Consider the following 27,786-nt stretch of genomic DNA (forward strand, 5'->3'; position numbering starts at 1 on the left):
AAGAATAAAGGTCCCTGTGTAAGAATAAAGGTTCCAATGAAAAAATAAAGGTCCAAATGTAATAATAAAGGTCCTACTGTAAGAATAATGGTCCCGCTGTAAGAATAAAGGTCCCTGTGTAAGAATATAGGTCCTAGTGTAAGAATAAAGGTTCCAATGAAAGAATAAAAGGTCCCCCTGTAAGAATAAAGGTCCCACAGTAAGAATAAAGGTCCCCGTGTAAGAATAAAGTCAACTGAACACAGAGATAGTCACAGGATCAGCTGACTGCCTATGTGCACAGGGGCCTCAATGCTTTAGGTAGAGATCGCTGTTCGAGAAACAATCGATTGGACGACAGCTATCTAATGTGTATGGGGACTTTTGGATTTGACCATGCATAATTTTTTCTAAGTAAATTCTTAAAGGAAACCTGTCCTGTCTGATAATGCTATTTTCCTGCTGATATGGGGTTATTCTGCAGGATAATAGCATTAGAAAAGTGCCCGGCCGCAGAACTGAAAGCGCGACTCGTGGGAGAAAATGAACTTTATCTCTCCCGGGAGCCGGCTCTGTACTGATGCACTGCAAAGCCGGCTGTCAGTCAGTTCTGGGGCATCCTTACGGGCATCCTTACAGCCACCACTTTCAGGACTGTGAGCAGTGACTGTAATTCTCCCGGGCACTCCTCTATGACTGAAAGCTGGCGGCTCCAGGGAGAAATAAAGTTCATTCTGGCACCTTCTTAATGCTAGTTGAAGTTTAATAGCATTTTCCGACATGGCAGGTTCCCTTTAATGCATTCTTGCACTGAAAAAAATCTCCAATTTTTTACCACTGAATGAATTAGAAGCAGAAAAAGTGCCCCGAATATCCAAATTGTGCCCAAAAATTAACCCATTTTTCCTTTTTTTTTACATGGATTTTTGCGGATGAAAATGTATGTAAACAAACTTGAAGGATGATGTGTGGGAAGTGTTAATAAAATCAATAATTATTTCACCTACATAACTGTTTTCCATTTAATAGAGATGAGCTAATAAATTTGCAGGACCCTGGTCCAGTGGTGTCATGAACCGCCACCTACCTACCGGCTAGGCCTGGCACGATGCCGTGTGTGCATCATGACTCAATGATGACATTGTCAGGCTAGCTAATCAAAAGATGAGCCACGGATGCCGGTAGGTAGGAGTTAGTCATCAGGGCGCCAATATAGTGGGCATGGAATACCAGGGTCCTTCGAATTGTTTCTCTATCTCTACCAAAAGGACTGGAAAGATTTGTGCGTAAGAAAGAAGTTTTTATTGAATTCTGTAATGGATGGGCAACCAGTGTAATTGCTGGCACAAGGTGGAGGCATTGGTGTAATGGCTGGACATAAATAAATGTATAAATATTATGTTAGTCTTCCAGGTGAACATCCCTCTAGAAGACCAATTTTTCACTACAGTTTAGGGTGGTTTTTGGTACGAAGTTTAACCACATAATATAAAGAATGCACTGTATATGTTTTATTTTTTTGTGATATTACAGAAGTCCTATGGATAATTGTTCCCCGGCCATTTGCTTGTCTTCTTGCGAAGTCTTTTTGCATTCTTCTTAAAGGGAACCTATCACCCCGTTTTTTTCGGTATGAGATAAAAATATTGTTAAATAGGGCCTGAGCTGTGCATTACAATAGTGTAGTTTGTGGACCCCGATTCCCCACCTATGCTGCCGAAATACGTTACCAAAGTAGTCGTTTTCGCCTGTCAATCAGGCTGGTCAGGTCAGATGGGCGTGGTGTCTTCCCCCAGATATTGCGTAGTTTTCCGTTGGTGGCGTAGTGGTGTGCGCATGTCCAAGGTCCCGAATCCTGCACAGGGGTGTGAAAATAGCAGCGATGTCCGTTATTCCATTGGTGGTCGGTGGGCGCGGCCATCTTGCTTTGACCGCGCGTGCGCAGAAGCGGCGCTCTGCTGGCCGCGGCTTCAGGAAAATGGCCGCCGCGATAGCCATCTGCGCACGCGCGGATGCCCGCGGCCATTTTCCTGAAGCCGCGGCCAGCAGAGCGCCGCTTCTGCGCACGCGCGGTCAAAGCAAGATGGCCGCGCCCACCAATGGAATAACGGACATCGCTGCTATTTTCACACCCCTGTGCAGGATTCGGGACCTTGGACATGCGCACACCACTACGCCACCAACGGAAAACTACGCAATATCTGGGGGAAGACACCACGCCCATCTGACCTGACCAGCCTGATTGACAGGCGAAAACGACTACTTTGGTAACGTATTTCGGCAGCATAGGTGGGGAATCGGGGTCCACAAACTACACTATTGTAATGCACAGCTCAGGCCCTATTTAACAGTATTTTTATCTCATACCGAAAAAAACGGGGTGATAGGTTCCCTTTAATCTCATTTTTCTAAACTGGCGCTCCAGACTAAACATGTTAATGAAGACTATTTATCTTTTTTTCCGGAGATTCCAGTGGCAAGAATTCCAGTATAGCGAGACCAATATAAACAGCAATAAGTCAGTCCTCGTTAAGTCAATCATTAAACTATTTGTGTATCTCTCGCTCTCTACATATTCCTTATCCTCTTTACATTACAGAAGCCTGAGAACATAATACTGGAGAAATGGCGGTGCTCCAGAGCAAACAAAGCCACCGATTCAATCTGATTTCTGCTGTAGTGGTTAATGGTTGTTCCATTAAGTGCGATTGATAAGATTGGCTTTATGCACCTTAGTAAAAAGGAGCTGAATTCATTATACATAGTGATGAGCGAATATACTCGTTACTCAAGATTTCCCGAGCAGGCTCGGGTGTCCTCCGAGTATTTTTTTAGTGCTCGGAGATTTAGTTTTTTTCGCCGCAGCTGGATGATTTACAGCTACTAGCTAGCTTGATTACATGTGGGGATTCCCTAGCAACCAGGCAACTCCCACATGTACTTATGCTGACTAAAAGCTGTAAATCATTCAGCTGAGGCGATGAAAACTAAATCTCCGAGCACTAAAAAATACTCGGAGGACACCCGAGCATGCTCGCGAAATCTCGAGTAATGAGTATATTCGCTCATCACTAATTATACACTGTTAATGAAGGGAACATTTGAATTTGATACCAACCTGTCCAGATAGGAGCAGAGGTTAAAGTGGCAGCAGGATCACAGGAGAGGAACTGTAAGGCCGGAGACACACTGGTGCGAGATACGGCCGAGTCTCGCTGGTTAAAAGCAAGCTGTGGCACCGGCACTCCGGAGTGGAGCGTGAAGCTCCATGTATTGCTATGCAGCTGCACGCTCCGCTCCGGAGTGCCGGTGCCACAGCTTGCTTTTAACCAGCAAGACTCGGCCGTATCTCGCACCAGTGTGTCTCCGGCCTAAAAGAACTCCTAAAAAGTGAATGGTGCAATAGGTGGCCATCAACAATTCTTGTCTCCTTATCCTTCCTGACTTATTCTCTAGTTTTGCATTTTGCTCAAGTCCTTATCACTACTGGTAGCACAAGACGGTGCCTGTAGCATAGCACATTCAGGTAGCACAGCACTTCGAGGATGGCACATCTCTAGGTGCTACCGCAAGAAGGTTTATTGTGTCTTCTAGCACAGTCTCAACATCATGGAGCAGATACCGGGACGCGACCGTTACATGAGAAGAGGACAGGGCCATAGAATGGCATCAACTCAACAGCAGGACCGGTGTCTGCAGTTTGAGTGTTGAGGAACAGAAGGAGCACTGCAAGCACCCTACAAAGTGACCTCCAGCGGTGACCATTGTGCATGTTACTGTCCAACTGTCAGAAGTAGACTCCATGATGGTCCAACGTCCTGTAATGGGACCTGTGCTCAGAGCCCGGCACAGTGTAAATCAATTGGCATTCAACAGAAAACACCGGAATTGTCAGGTCCACCATTGTGTCACATTCTCTTCACCGATGAGAGCAGGTTCACAATGTGCACATGTGACAGACGAGAACAATTCTGGAGACGTTGCCTGTACCATTATTTGGCATGACTAGTTTAGTGATGGTCTGGGGGTATCTTTGGAGGGTTACACAAACCAAGTGAGGGATAGGGGTACCCTGACTGCTGTTACATACCAGAATAAAATGCTTAGGGCCATTGTCAGACCTTGGGTTGGTGCAGTTGGCCCTTGGTTCCACCTTGTGCAGGATAATGTCCAGGATCATGTGGCCAAAGTGTGTCAGCAGCTACAGGATGAAGACGAGCATTGGAGCTACAATGCAATGATGTCTGAACTCGTAGTTAATCGCCGTTATGATAGTAGGAAGGTGTCAGAACTCAGGAATGTAGCTATGATAGAAAATACACAGATCATCACAGCTTGCTGCATATGTAGCTGGTATCCGCAGACTGGTCAGAGTGTCCATGTTGACGCAAATCCACCACTATAGGTATCTACAATGGGCATGTGAGCATCAGAAGTGGACCTTGGAGTACTGGAAGAACAGACCTGGTCTGATGAATAATGTAGATGACTTCCACCTCCATATTCCCTAAGGGTATGTGCACATGAGGTTTTTTTTTAGATGGTCAAAAATGACGATTTTTCTGCTAGAAACTGCTCCAGGAAATGCCCCCTCGCTGAGGACTTTTTGAAGGTGTTTTTCCTTTCAGTACCTAGTTTCAAGGAAATTTCATCTATGTCCACTTCAAAGAGTATGCCATGCACTTTCTTATTCACCACCATGTGTTTTTAAAAGCCAGAAATGGGACAAAGCTCAAGAGATTGGTCATATGAATAGCAGCAAAAAAGGAAAAGTCTTTCAAGCGTCTTAGAATTGATTTTTCAGGCATTTTTTTTAAGCGGACGGATCCACTCCAAAGTCAGAAACTTCTGGGCACGTACCTTTATGGCAGTGTATTCTTTAAGCCGGATTATGCCCCTGCACAAGGTTGGAAATTGTTTGAGAAACATGACAGAGAACAAGTTGATGACTTTTCTCTAAGTTTTCCAGCTCTCAATCCGATTGATCTCTGGGTTGTGCTGGAAAAACAAGTTTATGGAGTCTTGCATTCTCACCCCCGATGCGCGACAGTCCGCTCTCCTGATCTACAGGTCTCACACGGGTAACTCGTCCCTTCATTTTCAATAAGCACAGAGGCAGAATCTCAGGGAGATCTATGTCCGGCCTTAATGATGATCTTAACAGCTCATTTACATATTAAGAATAAAACATCGGATCACAGATATCAATATATAAATGTATTCTACATCCTATGCTCTACATGCCCAGATGTAGGAGGGCTCATCCTATTGACAGATTACCTTTAATCCTTATTTCTACAGGTTGCATTTCTGCAAATGAACGCACGCGTTAAAAAACGCATGCGTTGCCGAAAACGCGTCAAAACGCATGCGTTTTTAATGTTAAGTATAGGAGAAAAAACGCATGCTTTTTTTGCGTTTTTTTAGCGCTAAAACGCAGCTTACAAAAACGCAAGTGTGAAACCAGCCTTAGTCGTGTTTTTCATGTGCATTCTCTATCCTTGTTTTTTTCAGATAGAACATGTAATGACAGTGTCGGCGCCTCTGCATATTCCTCCTCCAACCTTGGATGTCAACATGTACTCACCTCTCTGTTCCGGTCCCCACTGCATCTGCTTCCGCCCAGGACCTGCGCACAGCATGCAGGTCTCCTGGGAAAATGCTTAGGCTGCGCGCACTCTCTGCTTCTTAAAGGGACCTAGAGTACACTTCTGAAAATGTCCCCAGCCAATGGCTGAGACATCAGCTATTTACGGCACCCTCCACAATACGGAGGAGTATTAGTGACTTTAGTCATTGGCATGTTGCACATCCATCTTATCTGTAAGGTCGCTGTACCCGTGCTTCCTGTTCCTGTGCACCCGGTCAGTACCTGATCCTGTGATCTTGCATCCGAGTCTGTCCTCTGTTCCTGGACCTATCTTCTTCGTGCCTGATCCTACATTCATCCTGTCTACCAGCCGTGCAGTCCTATTCTGGACCCGGTCCGTTAAACCCAGCCGCACCTTCTCCAGTAACCAGTTCCTGGCCCGTTCCTGCCCTTTAGGGTCAGCAACCGCTAGTCCAGGGTGTGTCCTGGAGTAGCACCCGGCATCTAACTACACCATTCGGCGCTCTAGTGAAGAACTAGGTGGTCGCTTAGTTATGCCCGTCCAGGCTCTCCCTGGACCATTGCTAATGGTCCCACAACCAGAACACATACCTATTATAATCTATGGGGGCCATGTTCTTATGAGGACCAAGTGTCAGCAGAAAGGAGATGTATGTATTTTTGATTCGAGTCACCAATCTAAATTGCCACTTCAAATTAATAAGACTGTGGGAAAGAAAATAACAGCACAAGGAAGTCATCCATGTGTCATCAAAGTGCTTTCCATTTTTTTGAAGCTTCTAAATCCTATTTTTTTGATTAGGAGAAAATTGTAAAAATGGACACAGATCAAAAATGGATGAAAACCTGATCTATTTCTCTGATAATAAAAAGGTCAGTTTATTTATTTTATGCAAAAAACAAAACAAAAGACATCTATAATTTCTAGCGGCGTTTTTTTTGCCGCGAAAAAACGCATGCGTTTTTTCGCGGCAAAAAAATGCATTGCTGTCTATGTAAACGCATGCGTTTTTAAGCACATGCGTTTGTTTGCGTTAAAAACGCATGAGTTTTTATAGAAAAAAACAGAAAACACTGAAAAGTCACCCACCACCATCAAGGTGATAAAGGGATCCTAACCCTACCCCTAACCTCACCCCTAACCATTTAATGAACATTTTCTGACAGTCATAGTGCCACGTATTTCAGTGCCACGCATTTAAGTACCACGTACTATAAATACTATAACTACGTGGTTATACGTGGCACTGAAATATCGTGGCACGTAAATGCGTGGCACTGAGATACGTGGCAATTAAATGCGTGGCACTGAAATACGTGGCACTGAAATATCGTGAAATACGTGGCACATAAATACGTGGCACTTATACACGTGGCACTTATATACGTGGCACTTAAATACGTGGCACTTAAATGCATGGCACGTAAATACGTGGCACTTATATACGTGGCCACTGAAATATTGTGGCACTTATATACGTATATACGTATATAAACGTATTTCAGTGCCACATATTTCAGGTTAGGGGTGGGGTTAGGGTTTGGATCCCTTTATCACCTTGATGGTGGGGGGGTGGCGTAGGGTTAGGGTTTGGATCCCTTTATCACCTTGATGGTGGGGGGTGGCTTATCAGTGACCTGGTGACCAGGACATGCTAATAAAAAGCTACCCCTAACCCTAACCCTAGGGACCCTAACCCTAGCTAATTCTATTAATAGTGGGTTTTCTAGTTGATTTTGATGTTTGGCAGCTGTCACACACTTCTCAGCATGCGTTTAAAAAACGCAAACATGGGAAAAAACGCATGTAAACGCGGTTTTTTGCGCAAAAACGCATGCGTTAAAAAAACGCGGCGTTTTGCCGCGTTTACATGCGTTTTTTCACCACATGCATTTTTTTTAAAAACGCTGCAGATCAAAACGCAAGTGTGAAACCAGCCTAAATGAGGCCTTAAGGTACTTTCACACTTCCGTCTTTTTTGGTCCATCACAATCCGTCATTATGGGCAAAAAACGGATCCCGCGAATGTGCTTTCCAGGATGCGTTTTTTGCCCATAGACTTGAATAAACGACGGATGGGGACACGTCGCATCCGTCATGTGACGGATGCGTCGTGTTTTGGCGGACGCAACGCACAAAAAAAACCTTCCATGCAACTTTTTTTGTCCGTCGGTTCCGCCCCCTCCTCCCCGCTCATCACACTGGGCAGCGGATGCGTCGTAAGACTGCCGAGTTCCTTAAAAAACTATGCAAGTATCTAGAAGAAGTGATGAAGGCGACGGGCGGTCACCAAATATTGATCTAATTTAGGTTCATTCACTTTGCGTTTTGTCACTTGATAAAAAATAAACTTTTACAACCTTTGCACGGTGCTTTATAAGAAATAACTCTTTAATTTGAGATTTGTGCCTTTCGCACTGTATTGTGCGGCGCAGGAAGCGCGTTAGCCTCCTGTATACTTCATGCACTGTGTCCCTCAGTGAGTAAGCCGTGCTTTGTGGGAGTGCAGGATGAAACATTTATAGACCCATGCCTTGTAAAATTTCAGATACAATCAGCCGCATTGTTGGATTACGTTCTCATGTCTTAATTGTACAACTATTTCAGGAAACGTCCTTGATTCTCCTCCACCCTTCAGCTCCTTCTGGTACAGACCTGGAATGTTTCTTCTTGTTTACGAAAGCGGATACCGGTCGTGATTTCGTGAAGCTTTCTATAGATGATGCAGCCGTACTCAGGAGTCACTTTGCAGACTTAAAGGCTCTGTTCAACTTCACTCTGATTATTTTTTTATGGTGAATTTGCTTCTTAAATGCTAAGGTAAAAAGTTATTCCCAAATCACAATGCAGTCTTATAATAATGTACACATTTATTTATCTATTTGCGCCAATATCGCTCATTTTTAAATCTGCCCGTTTCGCATATATCCCCCCCAAGGATGCCCCTCTGGGCTGTATTTGCATTCCAGCTATTATTGCATCCATCCTGTTGTAGTTCCACTGCACAGTGCAGTGTCTCTCAGCTGGCTTCTTGGCGGCACGACTCTTCTCTGCCTCCATCGTTGACATAGACCGTGGACCCTCCCGTGAACTCTTTGGTTCTGTACAGTACCCTTCCTGGCCAATTTTATCTTCTACCTTCAGTGTAGCTGTCTATATGGTTTTACATAATCCTTAGCAGGTTTCTAGCGGAGCTCAATTCTCCTGCGCTCCTCCTTAACACAGCTTATAATACTAGGCACTGCAGAGTTAAGCCGTATGCTGTGCAGGGGAGTTGAGCTCTGCTAGAAACCTGCCAACAATGACGTAAAACCTCATCAGCAACTCTAATAATATAGATGGCAGAAGAAAATATCGGTCAGGCAAGGTACTGTTCAGGAGTAGTCAGAGGTATAAGGTGAATTATATGCTTAAATATGTCTCAGAGAGGTGGGGCTACACAGGAGTACACGAGGGGTGTCTGCAGCACTAAGGAGAAGCAGGGTGCTGCTGGAAAATGTAGTTTTCCAGTGTAAAAATAGGACCGCCCATTTAGCTGTAAGAAGCTAGATTCGAAAAGGGGCAGATACAGATGAAAAAAGACATAAAGGTACAAGAAACTATATGTTGGACTTAGACAAGATATTAATAAGTAAACATTTACTGTGCGAAAAAATATTGGAATTATGGAAATGATCCTTTAAGCAACTTTCTAAATAGTTTTAATGAAACAATTCCATTTTTTTTTGCTGCAGAGTGTCTGGAAGTCCTTTATCTAGTCGAGTACTTTCCAGAAAAATGTTACAAATTCGTCAAACTTCTTTCTTGTTCTTTGATCTCCCCCTCTGTTCCCTCAGTGATAGAGAGGGAATGTACACAAATATCCGGGGTGTGGACAGGGAAGAAACAGTCTGAGAAGGCAGAGAATATGGGCTGGAGATCACAAGAAAAAAAACACAAAGAGGAAATAAGTGCAGGATAGAAGCTGTGCAGATATATGAGCCAATAAAGACAGCAGCATCCTGAATAAATCAGATCTGACATACAGCCTATATTACTGGGAGAGAAAGTCTCACATGAAAAAAATCTGAAATTTGGATCAGGCTTCATGAAAATGTATGAAGGAATGAAGATTGCAGACTGAAACTTGTAGCAATTTTAATAACTGAAGGTGACGACTAAGGCTACTTTCACACTAGCGTTAACTGCATTACGTCGCAAATCCGTTTTTTTGCCGAAAAAACGGATGCGTCAAAAAAGTGAAAAACGTATGCAACGCATACAGCATTTCGACGGATCCGTCGCAAATCCGTTAAACGTTTCCGTCGAAAATACTGGATGCGTTGCATACGTTGCATCCGTTTTTACCATCCGTTGCATCCGTTTTTACGACTGATCCGTTTTTAAAAGGGAGGCTCCCAAATTTGATTGGCTACTGGAAAATATGGAAAACTATATAGTTACTGTTTTTACAGCCCATCTTTGAGGGTTTTAGTTTTGTGGCAGCGATGGAAGGTGTTCTTGGGAGGATTGCTAGTTTGGTTACCGACATTATCTTTGAGACGAATCGCCTGGATATCATAGTGCGGGAGAAGGAGGCGGCAGTGGAAAAACGGAGGATGCTTCTGCAGCAACGGAGACGGAGGCGACTCTGGATACATCCGATTAATGAACTACGGATGATGATAAAGGGATCCAAACCCTAACCCTACCCCTAACCTCACCCCTAACCGTTTAATGAACATTTTCTGACAGTCATAGTGCCACGTATTTCAGTGCCACGTATTTCAGTGCCACGTATTTCAGTGCCACGTATTTAAGTGTCACGTATTTAAGTGCCACGTATATAAGTGCCACGTATATAAGTGCCACGTATTTAAGTGCCACGTATTTCAGTGCCACGTATTTCAGTGCCACGTATTTCAGTGCCACGTATATAAGTGCCACGTATATCAGTGCCACGTATTTCAGTGCCACGTATATAAGTGCCATGTATATAAGTGCCACGTATAACCACGTAGTTATAGTATTTATAGTACGTGGCACTGAAATACGTGGCACTTATATACGTGGCACTTATATACGTGGCACTTAAATACGTGGCTGGCTGGGGTCTTGTGGCTGGCAGTCTTCTCTCTGGGTCTTGCTGGCATATGTGGGGTTGAAGGCCCAGGCCAGGTTTATATAGATTTGGGGGTGTCTGGCCAATTGGCAACAAAATCCAGCTTCTGAGCATGCTCAGTGCAAAAAAACGTATTGCAGCGCTGCATTGCGTCGTACGACGTGTCCCGATGCATCCGTCGCTCATAGGCTTCCATTGTAGCCAACGACGTATGCCACAGGATGCGTCGCGACACGTTTTTTAGGCGGAGACAAAAAACGTTACAAGCAACGTTTTTTGCCAACGACGTGTGGCCAAATTTCGACGCATCCGTCGTAAAACGGACACGACGTATGCCAATCCGTCGCAATACGTCGCCAATACAAGTCTATGGGGAAAAAACGCATCCAGCAAAAACTTTTGCTGGATGCGTTTTTTCTGAAAAAAGACGTTTTGAGACGTAATGCAGTTAACGCTAGTGTGAAAGTAGCCTTAGATATGTAAATATATATTTTAGATATATTTTTTTTCTATGTCATGTCCACTGCCTTTAAACCATACACAGTAATTAAGGTGTGACTGATCTATGTGGACTTTACTTCTCCACAACACAACTATTTTAGGCCTTGAATATTATTTTTTAAGTCACTGTGTTCCAAGGGCCAAATCTACAATCTACAGTTGATGAAGCTGTAGGGGGGCTTGTTTTTCGTGTGGGAAAAGCAGTATTGTTTAATGGTACAAAACGAGCGATGAGGGACAAAAAAACCTGCAATCCTTCTATTATTTACCTTTTTTTTCTTTTATAAAATGTTCACCATGTTGATGAGTACAGTTACGTCAGTACCAAACTTTTTGTTTGGTTTCTAGTGTTTTTTTTTTTAAAGTCTTCTCTCAAATTGTCTTTTTTTTTTTTGCAATTAAATCCAATTAAATTTTTTTTTTTTTTAAGTTGTCATGTTTTGAGACAGAGGGTTGACTTACCGTATCTATTGGTACCATGGATGAATGAAAAGAAAAACAGCAATTGTGACATTTTTATTTTTAGGACTTTCACCATATGGTTAACCCCTTTACCCCCAAGGGTGGTTTGCACGTTAATGACCGGGCCAATTTTTACAATTCTGACCACTGTCCCTTTATGAGGTTATAACTCTGGAACACTTCAACGGATGTTGGTGATTCTGACACTGTTTTCTCATGACATATTGTACTTCATGTTAGTAGTAAAATATCTTCGATATAACTTGCGTTTATTTGTGAAAAAAACGGAAATTTGGCGAAAATTTTGAAAATTTCGCAATTTTCCAACTTTGAATTTTCATGCCCTTAAATCACAGAGATATGTCACACAAAATACTTAATAAGTAACATTTCCCACATGTCTACTTTACATCAGCACAATTTAGGAACCAACATTTTTTTTTGTTAGGGAGTTATAAGGGTTAAAATTTGACCAGCAATTTCTCATTTTTACAACACCATTTTTTTTTAGGGACCACATCTCATTTGAAGTCATTTTGAGGGGTCTATATGATAGAAAATACCCAAGTGTGACACCATTCTAAAAACTGCACCCCTCAAGGTGCTCAAAACCACATTCAAGAAATTTATTAACCCTTCAGGTGTTTCACAGGAATTTTTGGAATGTTTAAATAAAAATTAACATTTATTTTTTTTTACACAAAATTTATTTCAGCTCCAATTTGTTTTATTTTACCAAGGGTAACAGGAGAAAATGGACCCCAAAAGTTGTTGTACAATTTGTGCTGAGTACGCTGATACCCCATATGTGGGGGTAAACCACTGTTTGGGCGCACCGCAGAGCTCGGAAGGGAAGGAGCGCCATTTGACTTTTCAATGCAAAATTGACTGGAAATAAGATGGGACGCCATGTTGCGTTTGGAGAGCCCCTGATGTGCCTAAACATTGAAACCCCCCACAAGTGACACCATTTTGGAAAGTAGACCCCCTAAGGAACTTATCTAGATGTGTGGTGAGCACTTTGACCCAACAAGTGCTTCACAGAAGTTTATAATGCAGAGCCGTAAAAATAAAAAATCATTTTTTCACAAAAATTATTTTTTCGCCCCCAATTTTTTATTTTCCCAAGGGTAAGAGAAGAAATTAGACCACAAAAGTTGTTGTTCAATTTGTCCAGAGTACGCCGATACCCCATATGTGGTAAGGAACTTATCTAGATGTGTTTTGAGAGCTTTGATCCCCCAAGTGTTTCACTACAGTTTATAACGCAGAGCCGTGAAATTAAAAATTCTTTTTTTTTTTCACAAAAATGATTTTTTAGCCCCCAGTTTTGTATTTTCACAAGGGTAACAGCATAAATTGGACCCCAAAAGTTGTCCAATTTGTCCTGAGTACGCTGATACCCCATATGTGGGGGGGAACCACTGTTTGGGCGCATGGCAGAGCTCGGGAGGGAAGGAGCGCCATTTGGAATGCAGACTTAGATGGATTGGTTTGCAAGTGTCAAGTTGCATTTGCAGAGCCCCTGATGTACCCGAACAGTACAAACCCCCCACAAGTGACCCCATATTGGAAACTAGACCTCCCAAGGAACTTATCTAGATGTGTTGTGAGAACTTTGAACCCCCAAGTGTTTCACTACAGTTTATAACGCAGAGCCGTGAAAATACAAAATATTTTTTTTTTCCACAAAAATGATTTTTTAGCCCCCCAAATTTATATTTTCCCAAGGGTAACAAGAGAACTTGGACCCCAAAAGTTGTTGTCCAATTTGTCCTGAGTACGCTGATGTCCCATATGTTGGGGTAAACCTCTGTTTGGGTGCACGGGAAAGCTCGTTTTACTTTTTCAATGCAGAATTGGCTGGAATTGAGATCGGATGCCATGTCGCGTTTGGAGAGCCCCTGATGTGCCTAAACAGTGGAAACTCCCCAATTCTACCTAAAATCCTAATCCAAATACACCCCTAACCCTAATCCCAACGGTAACCCTAACCACACCCCTAGCCCTGACACACCCATAATTCTAATCCCAACCCTAATCCCAACCGTAAATGTAATCCAAACCCTAACTTTAGCCCCAACCCTAACCCTAGCCCTAACCCTAACCCTAATGGGAAAATGGAAATAAATACATTTTTTTAATTTTATTATTTTTCCCTAACTAAGGGGGTGATGAAGGGGGGTTTGATTTACTTTTATAGCGTTTTTTATATCGGATTTTTATGATTGGCAGCTGTCACACACTAAAAGACGCTTTTTATAGCAAAAAAGTTTTTGCGTCTCCACATTTTGAGACCTATAATTTTTCCATATTTTGGTCCATAGAGTTATGTGAGGTCTTGTTTTTTGCGGGACGCGTTGACGTTTTTATTGGTAACATTTTCGGACACGTGACATTTTTTGATCGCTTTTTATTCCGATTTTTGTGAGGCAGAATGACAAAAACCAACTATTCATGAATTTCTTTTGGGGGAGGCGTTTATACCGTTCCATGTTTGGTTAAATTGATAAAGCAGTTTTATTCTTCGGGTCAGTACGATTACAGCGATACCTCACTTATATCATTTTTTTATGTTTTGGCGCTTTTATACGATAAAAACTATTTTATAGAATAAATAATTATTTTGGCATCGCTTTATTCTGAGGACTATAACTTTTTTATTTTTTCTTTGATGATGCTGTATGGTGGCTCGTTTTTTGCAGGACAAGATGACGTTTTCAGCGGTACCATGGTTATTTATATCCGTCTTTTTGATCGCGTGTTATTCCACTTTTTGTTCGGCGGTATGATAATAAAGCGTTGTTTTTTGCCTCGTTTTTTTTTTTTTTCCTACGGTGTTCACTGAAGGGGTTAATTAGTGATATAGTTTTATAGGTGGTGTCATTACGGACGCAGCGATACTAAATATGTGAACTTTTATTGTTCGATTTTTAATTTAGATAAAGAAATGTATTTATGGGAATACTTTTTTTTTTTATTTAGGATTTTTTTTTTTTTTTACACATGTGAAAATTTTTTTTTTACTTTTTTACTTTGTCCTGGGGGGGACATCACAGATCGCTGATCTGACAGTTTGCACAGCACTCTGTCAGATCACCGATGTGCCTCACAGCACTGCAGGCTTACCAAGCGCCTGCTCTGAGCAGGCACTCGGTAAGCCACCTCCCTCCCTGCAGGACCCGGATGCCGCGGCCATCTTGGATCTGGGCACCTGCAGCGAGGAGGAGGTAAGAGACCCTCGCAGCAACGCGATCACATCGCGTTGCTCCGGGGGTCTCAGGGAAGCCCGCAGGGAGCCCCCTCCCTGCGCGATGCTTCCCTGTACCGCCAGCACACTGCGATCATGTTTGATCGCGGTGTGCCGGGGGTTAATGTGCCAGGGGCGGTCCGTGACCGCTCCTGGCACATAGTGCCGGATGTCAGCTGCGATAGCTGACACTCGGCCGTGCTCCCCCCGCGAGCGCCGCCGATCGCTCTGGACGTCCTATCCCGTCGGTGGTCATACGGGCCCACCCCACCTCGACGGGATAGTACGTCCAATGTCAGAAAGGGGTTAATATCACAAGTCCATGAAATGCGGGTTGTGCTCAGATGAGATCAAAGATGGCTATTGTGGAAATTATTTGGCCCTCGGCTGCCAAGGAAATGGATGGGCACCAAGGACCTGGAAAAAAAAATGGTTGATGGAGGTCCTCCTATCTAACCTCCTATCTATGCTGCAACTATTATTGACCGTGGCATGTAGAGGGTTTAATGTATCGGATTGGTAAGATCAGAAATGATGGACCTCAGTATATTAGCTGGGCTCCCGATCAGAACCATTTATATATCCATCATGGATTGCTAATTTACCAGTGCTCATGACAGATATATCCATGATGTAGCTCCATGCAGAGAGTAACATGACATGCCGAGGTGAGGAGACTTTTAAGCCGCAATGCTCCTCTAGGATATATGCAAACAGTCTGCTCAGAGAGGAAGAGGACTACAGCTCTAGTGCCACCTATAGGAAGTAGCAATCCTAAAAGTCAATACTGACCCTCTAACGAGTCTTGGCACATGATTTAGGACAAGCCAAAATCTCAATTGGCAGATACTGTGTTACGGGGCACTGCTCCTCATCAGTGCAAAGTGTGAGATCTGGTTTGGCTGTGTGAGAGGCGTCTGACCGGGAGCCAAGAAGTAACGTTTCTCCTTGCGGAGAGTGACATGTCGTCAAGCCTGAAATGCTGAGGTGAGGAGCCTTTTAAGCCGCAATGCTCCTATGGGATTTGAGATTTTGGTTTTAGTCTTTTATTCTAAACCATGTGCCAAAGCTCATTAGAGAGTTGATGTTGACTTTTAGGATTGCTACTTCCTATAGGTGGCGCTAGAGTTCAAGTCCTCTCTGAATAGATATTTTGCAAGGGGTTAACATTTGACATGTTGAGGCATCTCAGAAGTTTTGATTGGTGTGTGTGACCCGACAATTGGCAAAATAAAGTAGGAGGTCCGTTAGTCAAGCAATACTGTCCTTCAACATTGAAGGAGCACTCCATAGATTAACTATTAAGCGCATCTTTAGTCTCTTGTCTGAGAGCTCCGGCTCCTGTAGGGTCTCTCATTGCAGAGAATTATGTCTATCAAACTATGCAGCTGTACTGATCCTGACTAACATCTATTACACTCCAGAGCTGCACTCACTATTCTGCTGGTGCAGTCACTGTGTACATACATTACATTACTGATCCTGAGTTACATCCTGTATTATACTCCAGAGCTGCACTCACTATTCTGCTGGTGCAGTCACTGTGTACATACATTACATTACTGATCCTGAGTTACATCCTGTATTATACCCCAGAGCTGCAGTCACTATTCTGCTGGTGCAGTCACTGTGTACATGCATTACATTACTGATCCTGAGTTACATCCTGTATTATACTCCAGAGCTGCACTCACTATTCTGCTGGTGCAGTCACTGTGTACATACATTACATTACTGATCCTGAGTTACCTCCTGTATTATACCCCAGAGCTGCACTCACTATTCTGCTGGTGCAGTCACTGTGTACATACATTACATTATTGATCCTGGGTTACATCCTGTATTATACTCCAGAGCTGCAGTCACTATTCTGCTGGTGCAGTCACTGTGTACATACATTACATTACTGATCCTGAGTTACATCCTGTATTATACTCCAGAGCTGCGCTCACTATTCTGCTGGTGCAGTCACTGTGTACATACATTACATTACTGATCCTGAGTTACATCCTGTATTATACTCCAGAGCTGCACTCACTATTCTGCTGGTGCAGTCGCTGTGTACATACATTACATTACTGATCCTGAGTTACCTCCTGTATTATACTCCAGAGCTGCACTCACTATTCTGCTGGTGCAGTCCCTGTGTAAATACATTACATTACTGATCCTGAGTTACATCCTGTATTATACTCCAGAGCGGCACTCACTATTCTGCTGGTGCAGTCACTGTGTACATACATTACATTACTGATCCTGAGTTACATCCTGTATTATACTCCAGAGCTGCACTCACTATTCTGCTGGTGCAGTCGCTGTGTACATACATTACATTACTGATCCTGAGTTACCTCCTGTATTATACTCCAGAGCTGCACTCACTATTCTGCTGGTGCAGTCCCTGTGTAAATACATTACATTACTGATCCTGAGTTACATCCTGTATTACCCCAGAGCTGCACTCACTATTCTGCTGGTGCAGTCCCTGTGTACATACATTACATTACTGATCCTGAGTTACATCCTGTATTATACTCCAGAGCTGCACTCACTATTCTGCTGGTGCAGTCACTGTGTACATACATTACATTACTGATCCTGAGTTACCTCCTGTGTTATACCCCAGAGCTGCACTCACTATTCTGCTGGTGCAGTCACTGTGTACATACATTACATTACTGATCCTGAGTTACATCCTGTATCTCTTTTTTATTATAAAAGTACAAAACAAAACTTACAGGCAAAGCTTACAGACAAACTCAATAACAAAACAAATTATTCACAGTCCCCAAAAGTCCAATGTCCAGCATATTTATACAAACAGAATGTTCCTCCATTTCATTAATGCCCCCCAGCAAGGGAAGAGACCCCAACCTATATCCTTTATTCAATTCCCTTGTACCTTTTTCCCCTCATACACACATACCCATGCATTCACCCCGAGAAAAATAAACAAAAGTCGGCCAACTGCCCTAAAGAAAGCAAATAGGCCACCTGGCCAAAACTTAATCATATTATATATATATATATATATATATATATATATATATATATATATATATATATATATATATATATATATATATATATATATATATATTTTTTTTTTTATTATTATTTTTTTTTTTTATTTTTTTTTTCCTAAACTAAACCACCACCATTCCCCCAAAGGTCCCACGAGAGTTCGTGGCCTATCACACAAGGTCCCACGAAAGTTTGTGGCCTTCACTATACAACAAGGTCCATAGAAGTTTATGGCCCTTTTTTCCTCTTCTTGGTATCCCGCGGGACGTCCATTCTCCAAAACCCATCCCCACACCCCCCAAGAAACCCCCCACCCCACCTAAACTAAATCCCCCCTACACGCATCATAGTACACATGTAACATATATACAACCTTATAATAACATATAATCAATAATAACATAATAACCAATACACACCTTAACCATGACCAAAGAACAGGCCCAAGTTCAATGCTTGCAAGCCCTATACCCGGGTTACCAATTACAAAACAAAAATCTATAAGTGAGGGTTACAGCCCACCACCAGGAACTGGAGACCATAGAGGCTCTCACCCTAATCTACCGCACATCACCCTGATCCTCCCTAACAACACAAAAGAGAAAATCCTGTCCCTATAGCCCTACCAATCTCTCCCTACCTGCCCCTACCTGTCCCTCACTGACCCTCACTACCAACCTAATACTAACTACCTGTCCCTAAAGACTGTCCCTATCTGTCCCTCCCTGTCCCTACACATCTATCTGACCCTACAAAATAAAGATAAAAAGATAAAAAAAAGACTAACTCAACCCTATCACAGGCACACAGAACCTAACTCTCCCTGGGGCACATTAAAGGAGAAACCCCTCCAAAGAAGAGAGGCCCTCCCTGCACCCAGCCTCTCAAACTCCAGCAACCGCACTTTTGCCAGGTCACCCAGGATGTTCCTAATCACCTCTTCCCTTGGGAGGACTTTCCGCTGAGTAGACACTAGACACCGTGCATTCCACGTGTGGAACCTAGTTACTAAGCTAACTAAGAAAACAGTGCCCCGATCTCGGCCACCAAGGGACCTGAATGCCCCATAGGCCCACTCCGCATAGGAAAGGCCTGCCAGCCTAGGCCAGCCAATGGAAGCACCCACCCTGCTGTAGACCTCTGTATTAAAGGGACACCGAAGCAGGAAATGCTCCATGCTTTCAAGCATACCGCTACACTCTTCGCGGGGACAATCCCGGTCATCAGAGCATCTGCACTTCAGGTTGTCCCTCACATACAGCTTCCCATGGAAGCAGCGCCAAGCCAAGTCCCAAAACTTCAAGGGGATCCGCTTAGAGTTTAATAACCCGAGCCCCACCTCCAGATCCCAACTTGGGCAATCCCTGAGCGCCAGGGGCTTCTGAAAGTGGGTCAACAGGACCCTATTGTCAAGTAACCTTCTCGACATGGTCCTGATCTCCCACACTCCCAGACCCCACCGACGGATCACCTTCAGAACCGGGGTAGCATAAGCCGGAAGATGCCCATGAGGTGTTCGAAGGTCCTTTACCTGCCCTCCTGTCTCCCATTCCTGGAAGAAAGGCCGAAACCACCCCCTACAGGAGAATACCCACAGAGGAGCCCTCTCTGACCAGAGGTTGGCGATGTTTGCCTTAAGAAAGGTGTTTACTAGAAACACCACTGGGTTGACCATACCCAACCCTCCTAGTCTCCTCGTGCGGTACGTGACCTCCCTCTTGATTAGGTTCAGCCTATTTCCCCATAACAATTGGAAAAACAGGCTGTAGACCCGTGTCCGAAGAGGCTCTGGCAAGATGCAGACGCTGCCCAAATATATTAGCAAAGGAAGCAAATAGCCCTTGGCAAGACTAACCCTTTCCCTTAGGGTCAAAGACCAACCCTTCCACTGATCCACCTTCTGGGCGGCAATCTTAAGTCTGCCCTCCCAGTTTTGCTGGGGATAGTCCCCCGGGCCGAAACTGATGCCTAATATTTTTGCTGTGGCCTGAGGCCCTGGAAGGGTGTCCGGGAGATCAAAACTTGGATCTCCCCCTCCCAGCCAGAGACTCTCACACTTGTCCCGGTTGATCATGGAACCGGATGCCACCGAGTAGCGTTCAACCTCAGACATCACCCAATCTGCCTCCTCTCTCGAGGATACAAAAAGGGAAACATCATCAGCGTACGCCACTACCCTCAAGGGGGCCTCTGGCTCCGCCTGGTCCATCCTGACTCCCACCAACGGTCCACGCTCCACCCTCCTTAAAAGGGGGTCGATCGCAAACACGTATAACAGCGGGCTCAGAGGACAGCCCTGGCGGACACCAGACCTCACCTCAAAAGGGTGTCCGACCCAACCGTTCACGAGCGGAAAAGTCTCTGCCCCATTGTATAAAACTCTCAACCAATCAACAAACCTCCCAGGCAGACCATACCTCAGAAGGACGGACCAGAGGTACTCATGGTTAACCCGGTCAAAGGCCTTCGCCTGGTCTAAGGACAGCAAGTACCCCTTGCAGTGACCTGCCCTGCCCTGCTCCACTGCCTCCCGGACACCGAGCACAGCACTAAATGTACTGCGGCCTGGAACAGCAGTGCTGGGCCCTCGAAAGGAGCCGGGGCGCAAACTGCACCAACCGATTAAAAAGCACCTTTGCCAGAACCTTTCGGTCCGTATTGAGAAGCGCTATGGGACGCCAATTCTCAATACGGGATGAGTCTTTACCCTTTGACAGGATAATCAGGGCTGACTTCCTCATTGAACTGGGTAGAATGTCCGAGGAGAGGCACTCATTAAAAACCTTAGGACCAAAGAGTCCCTAAAAGTCTTGTAGAACTCGGATGTTAAGCCATCCGGACCGGGCGACTTTTTGGGCCGGAGCCCATCAATCGCCCGTCTCACTTCCTCTTCCCTGATTGCTTCTGCCAAAACATGAAGAGAGGGGTCATCCCCTGGCTCAGGGATGGTTTCAGTCAGGAAAGCCGACATCTCATCCCGATCAGGATCCCTCCTCCCCAAGAGGTGCAAGTAGAAGGATCTGACCACCTCCAGGATCCCTGATTTGGATCTGTTCAGGGACCCCGTACTGTCAATCAGTCCTCTCACCATCTTACAATTCACTGACAACCTGCAGTTTCTGTAAGGGTCGGGCGAGCGGTACCTCCCGAAATCCCTCTCAAAAACCAAGGATGTGTGCCTATCATACTGGCACCCCTTGAGCAAGGTCTTCACCCTGGAGATTTCCTCTCGGTCCCCTCCAGTCGAGACGAGCTGCTCGAGTTTCCTCCCCAGCTCCCGATACAGGCGGTACCTGTTCAGGCCCCTGAGGCTCGAGAGCTGACGGAAGAACCTTGCGACCCTTCTTTTGAAGATCTCCCACCACTCAGACTTACTGCTACAAAGACCCAAGAGAGGTACCTGGCTATGAAGAAATTCCTCAAAGGACTGTCTTACTTCCGCCTCTTCCAGAAGGGACAAATTCAGCTTCCATAGGCCTCTCCCCATCCGGGGGGTCTCTGTAACATTCAAAGTAAAGAAAATGAAACAGTGATCGGAGAACTCCACCTCAACAGCGGACACTGCAGAAGAGACGGCTTCCTCCTTTAAAAAAACCTATCTATCCTAGACCTACTGCTTCCCCTAAAAAAGGTGAAACCCCCGTGACCTGGGGTGTGCCGGATGTGGACATCCACCAGGCGAGCTTCGCTTACTATGCTATTCAAGGCTACACTATCATAAGCCAGCCGGTCTCCGGGGCCTCCCCTATCACGGAGTCTGGTTACAGTATTAAAATCCCCACCGAAGACCACCTGCCAGCTCGTAAAAAGATAGGGCTTGATCCTCAGGAAGAGACATTTACGGTCCCACTTGGATTGTGGGCCATAGATATTGATGAGCCGAAGCTCCTGTCCCCTCATGAAGACGTCAAGGACCAAACATCTCCCCATTTCTACCTCGATCACCCGTCTGCATTCCACCTCCACGGTCTTAAAAAGGACCGCTACCCCGCTATACGGCTCGGCCGCAAGAGACCAGTATGAGGGCCCACTCCTCCATTCCCTCTTTGCTTTGTAGATGGACCCCAGGTCCGTTAGTCTGGTCTCCTGCAAAAATAAAATATCAGCCTCAACCCGGGTGAAAAAATCAAAGGCCGTAAATCTAGCCGTATCTGACTTCATGCTGGCGACATTAATCGACGCCAGAGTCAACGGGGTAGGTTTCGCCATCATGGGTGATTGAGTTAGATGGCCTGTTTTTTAACCGTACCCCCGGATTTCCTCTCCCCCTCTGAGGAGGAGCCCGACTCACCCCTCCTCTTTAAAGATACCGAGGTGTCCATATTCTCCTTTATAGCACTGGATTTCCCAGAAATAGATTCCTTGCCCCTGGACCCCGAGGTAGTCCCCCCTCCAGAGGAGTGCGAATCCCCCAGAGGACAGACCTCACCACTCCCTGAAGGCACCCCAGATGTTGCGACCGGCCCCTCACCCCCGACCTCCGACACAGCAGAGTCATCGCGGGCTTGGAACCGATTGGAGAGGGGGATCAGAGGGGAGTCGGCGAGCCCTTCCGTAGGCACCCCAGTGGCCAGGGGGGGGGGGGCTTAGATTTTTTAGCCTTGTTCTTCCTCTTCTTCCGACTCTTACCGGTACGATTGTCACCCGTTTTTTTAGGCTGCTCCACCACCTCTTCATCCAGACTTTCATACTGGGAAGAGTTATCAGAAGCAGCCAACTCCTCCCTCTCCATCCTCCGGATCTCCTCGCTCACCGCCTTCTCCCCCAGAGCCTCAGAGGCTTCGGCTGCCGTCTCCAGGGTGGGGGCAGTCATCACCCCAGTTGCCTGAGGCTTATCCTGCCCCCTGCCCTTACGGCTCTTCACCTGTTGCCACTGGTAGGCAGATGTACCAGCCTCGCCTTTCCTCACCGACCCCTCAGCTCCCCTCATGCCTCCACCCTCAGCCACAGCAGAAGTTGCACCACCGGGGACCCCCCTTGGCTCCCCCCTGCCGGGCCAGAGATGGTGCTGGAAAAGGAACGGGGGCAGCGGCTATACGGGTGACCTAGGTCACCACACAGGTGACACCTAATGTCACCACAGGCCGTGGCAAGATGGCCTACCCCGCCACACAAGGCACATTTCTGTACCTTGCAGCCTGCGCTGAAGTGGCGCGGATCACCGCACCTGTGGCAGACCTTCGGTTGCCCCTGGTAGAAGATCTGGATTCTGTCCCTCCCCAGAAATGCTGAGGAAGGGATGTGGGTGACCGTACCTCCTGAAACCTTCAACTTTACCATGAAGGTCCAGCCCCCTGACCAAATGCCAAACTCGTCCCTATTTTTTTTAGGGACCTCGGAGACTTCCCCATAACGGGAAAGCCATGTCATTATGTCGACCCCAGAGAGTGACTCGTTACTTGTCAGAACGGTCACCCTCTTTACACTATTTTGGCGAGACACCGCCTGCACGGCAAAGTCTCGCCAGCCGGGCTCCCCCTTTGCCAGTTCGAAATTCGACCAGAAAAGCTCCAAGCCCTCTGGCCGAACAAAACTGACATCGAAGAAGGAGGTGCCAAACGGATGAATCAGGGCAAAGATGTCCGTCGCCCTGAAGTCCATCTTCAGAAGGAGCTCCACAACCCTCGCCCTTGGTGGGCAAGCTTCACTGCCCCTCCACCGAAGACGGACCACATTCCGCCTGGCCACCCCCTGCCCGGCTGTCGGGAGGGACCAAACCGTTTCCCCTTCCCTTTTATCTTGGAAGGCAGCCTGGCCGTGTCTATCCAGCCAAAAGGCCAAGTCCACCACTCTTCCCTCTACTTCGATCGTCCGTTCTCCCTTTTTGAGGGCCTCCAGGAAGCGGCGCCGCAAAACGCTATCCCTGAGGTCCAGAGGCGAGGAAACCCCCTGACTAGACCTCGGGGCTCCAGCCACCACCCCCGAATAACTCCGAGAACCTGTGGCTGGGGGGGCAGATGGACCGGCCCCCTCCCCCCTTCTCCCACTACCATCAGACACCGTACTCACACTTGCCACCCTATTCACACTTGCCACCTTAGACGCACTGCCACTCGCATCCTCAACCATAGACACTTCCATACCCGCACCCTCCTCATCCACTCCATCAGTCACCCCACTCTCACTCACATGCACACTTGGGTCATTATTATTTTGCCTCACCTTTTGGGTATTTCCAGGTTCACTGCTACCGCCACCTACTGGTGGCATCCTCCCTGCTGGGGGGTTTGGCACACACAGCGCTGCTGTCCCTTTAAGAGTCCTGCTGCCATGGGACTTAAGCAGCACAGCCCGACTTTCCACCACAGCAGGCGCAGAGTCTCCTCCCTCACTGGCAGGTAGGAAGCCAGGTGCAGACCCGCCTCCAGCTCCATCCTGCCTTGTCACCGGAGCCCCCACCGCAGGTAAGCCCCCAGACTCAGGGGACCCCACCAGGCAGGCGCCCTTGCTGCTATCTGCTGCAGTCCCTGCACCATTGCTGGCTAAGACCATTTTTTTTCCTTTTCCTTGGGAAGCCACGCCCCCAGCCTCCAGCCGCACAGCAGAGCTATCCAAAGCTGCACCTGCATGGGCAGCGGGTGCCGAGGAGGCCACACCCCCTGAGACCGGCCACAGCGGGACCCCCAGAGCCGACCCAGAGCTGGATCCACCCCCAGGAATCCCCCCCGGCGGTACCAGTCCCACGGGGCACAGCACCCCCCACCACCACACCCTGGGCCACAAACAGCCTGGCCACAGCAACTCCAGCGGCTGGCCCCAGGCTAGGCCACTCTCCCTCAGCATCCACCAGCGGCGGTGCCCCCAATGCAGGAGGCCCCGACTTCACCGCAGACCCCGCCAGGGGAGGCCCCACCATTTTCTTTTTATGAGCCTGTAATGCCGAAGCCGCAGGCCCCTCCCCCTTTACTTTACTAGGTGCCTGGGTCCCCAGAAGCGATCCAGATTTAGCGGATCCGTAAGTGGGGGACCCGGACACCCCAGCGCTCACCGCCGGAGATGCGGTCCCGGCTGCCACTCTCTTGCCCACCTCTGGGCCACCTTCCACACCATGCTCCATATCAGACACATCACTACCCCCTCCGGAACCACAAACAGAGGCAGCGCCCTGCGTGTCATGGCCTGTAATCTCCCCGCTCCCTCGCTGCGGACCCACAACAGAGCCCGAGCCGGGGTGGGTAGCGGGTGCCGCACAGCGGGATCGGGGGGCCCCAGAGAGGGGGACATACACATATTTCTCCACAGTAGATGTTTTCTTGTTATTCCTTTTCTTAACCTTCCTCTTCATCCCCCTCCTGGTTGCCTCGTCCTCACAGATCTCATCCCCGAACCTCAGCTGGTTAAAACGGACCGGGGACTCGATCTGCCGGATCTGCTGCATGACGAGGCAGCCCCCCTCGCTGCTACTACCACCATCCTCATCCTCCCCCTCGCTCCCGCTGTCCCCTGAAGGGCCAGAATCTGACGGGAGAGCCACCTGCTCGGGGGCTATCCCGCTATGCGACACCTGGAGATCTCTTACCAGGCCACCAGGCGGTGGGTAGGGCGCGACCTCCTCCTCGCATTCCTCATCATCCTCCTCCATTACCTGGCCGGAGCTCCGTGACCCCCACCGGTCATGGCTCTGAACCGGTCGTCGTTCTCCAGCTTTTCACGGAAGGGCCCGCTGCCATCCAGGATCTCACACCTCCGGCTTTCCAGGTCTTGTATGGATTTTTTGATCTTCTTGACCGCGGCGGATAGCTCGGCCTTCTTATTGCCGGAGGCCCTGTCAGACCTCTCCTTAGCTACCCTCAACTCCCCCCAGAGGGATTTTAGCTTCCTTGAGGCGTCATCATACTCACAGAGGTGCGCATGGATGCGTGAACCATAGCCCACGGCGGATTCTCTAGCCGCCTTGGTACCCCAACCAAGGGGCACCGCTGCAGCACCCCTGCTCGTACTAGGCCTACCTCCGGGAGAAGGAGCCGCCGCGGCCTCAGGGGTCCTACGGGTCTTCATACTGGATCCCTTGCCTGATCCTTGGCCAGATCTTGTGGCCCTAGCCGGAGTTGGAGTCCTCCCACCCCCCGCCGGCTTGGACCGGGAGGCGGGAGCCGGGGGCCCAGCCCCGGAGGCCAGTCCCAAAATGAGCCTTCTTTCCTGGGAAGGGGGCAGACAAAAAGTCCTGGATGAAAAAGTTTACCTCCCTTCCCAGGAGCTCTCTCTAGGCAGCACACGGCAAGCAGGCTCCACCTCTTCCTGCTGTGCAGTCACTGTATACATACATTATATTACTGATCCCGAGTTACATCCTGTGTTATACCCCAGGGCTGCACTCACTATTCTGCTGGTGCAGTCACTGTGTACATACATTATATTACTGATCCTGAGTTACATCCTGTATTATACCCCAGAGCTGCACTCACTATTCTGCTGGTGCAGTCACTATGTACATACATTATATTACTGATCCTGAGTTACATCCTGTATCATACCCCAGAGCTGCACTCACTATTCTGCTGGTGCAGTCACTGTGTACATACATTACATTACTGATCCCGAGTTACATCCTGTGTTATACCCCAGGGCTGCACTCACTATTCTGCTGGTGCAGTCACTGTGTACATACATTACATTACTGATCCTGAGTTACATCCTGTATTATACCCCAGAGCTGCACTCACTATTCTGCTGGTGCAGTCACTGTGTACATACATTATATTACTGATCCCGAGTTACATCCTGTGTTATACCCCAGGGCTGCACTCACTATTCTGCTGGTGCAGTCACTGAGTACATACATTATATTACTGATCCTGAGTTACATCCTGTATTATACCCCAGAGCTGCACTCACTATTCTGCTGGTGCAGTCACTGTGTACATACATTATATTACTGATCCTGAGTTACATCCTGTATCATACCCCAGAGCTGCACTCACTATTCTGCTGGTGCAGTCACTGTGTACATACATTACATTACTGATCCCGAGTTACATCCTGTGTTATACCCCAGGGCTGCACTCACTATTCTGCTGGTGCAGTCACTGTGTACATACATTACATTACTGATCCTGAGTTACATCCTGTATTATACCCCAGAGCTGCACTCACTATTCTGCTGGTGCAGTCACTGTGTACATACATTATATTACTGATCCTGAGTTACATCCTGTATCATACCCCAGAGCTGCACTCACTATTCTGCTGGTGCAGTCACTGTGTACATACATTACATTACTGATCCTGAGTTACATTCTGTATTATACCCCAGAGCTGCACTCACTATTCTGCTGGTGCAGTCACTGTGTACATACATTATATTACTGATCCTGAGTTACGTCCTGTATTATACCCCAGAGCTGCACTCACTATTCTGTTGGTGCAGTCACTGTGTACATACATTACATTACTGATCCTGAGTTACATCCTGTATCATACTCCAGAGCTGCACTCACTATTCTGCTGGTGCAGTCACTGTGTACATACATTACATTACTGATCCTGAGTTACATCCTGTATTACACCCCAGAGCTGCACTCACTATTCTGCTGGTGCAGTCACTGTGTACATACATTATATTATTAATCCTGAGTTACGTCCTGTATTATACCCCAGAGCTGCACTCACTATTCTGCTGGTGCAGTCACTGTGTACATACATTACATTACTGATCCTGATTTACATCCTGTATTATACTCCAGAGCGGCACTCACTATTCTGCTGGTGCAGTCACTGTGTACATACATTACATTACTGATCCTGAGTTACCTCCTGTATTATACCCCAGAGCTGCACTCACTATTCTGCTGGTGCAGTCACTGTGTACATACATTACATTACTGATCCTGAGTTACCTCCTGTATTATACCCCAGAG

Source organism: Ranitomeya variabilis, chromosome 3 (genome assembly GCF_051348905.1).
Source record: "Ranitomeya variabilis isolate aRanVar5 chromosome 3, aRanVar5.hap1, whole genome shotgun sequence".
NCBI lineage: Eukaryota > Metazoa > Chordata > Amphibia > Anura > Dendrobatidae > Ranitomeya > Ranitomeya variabilis.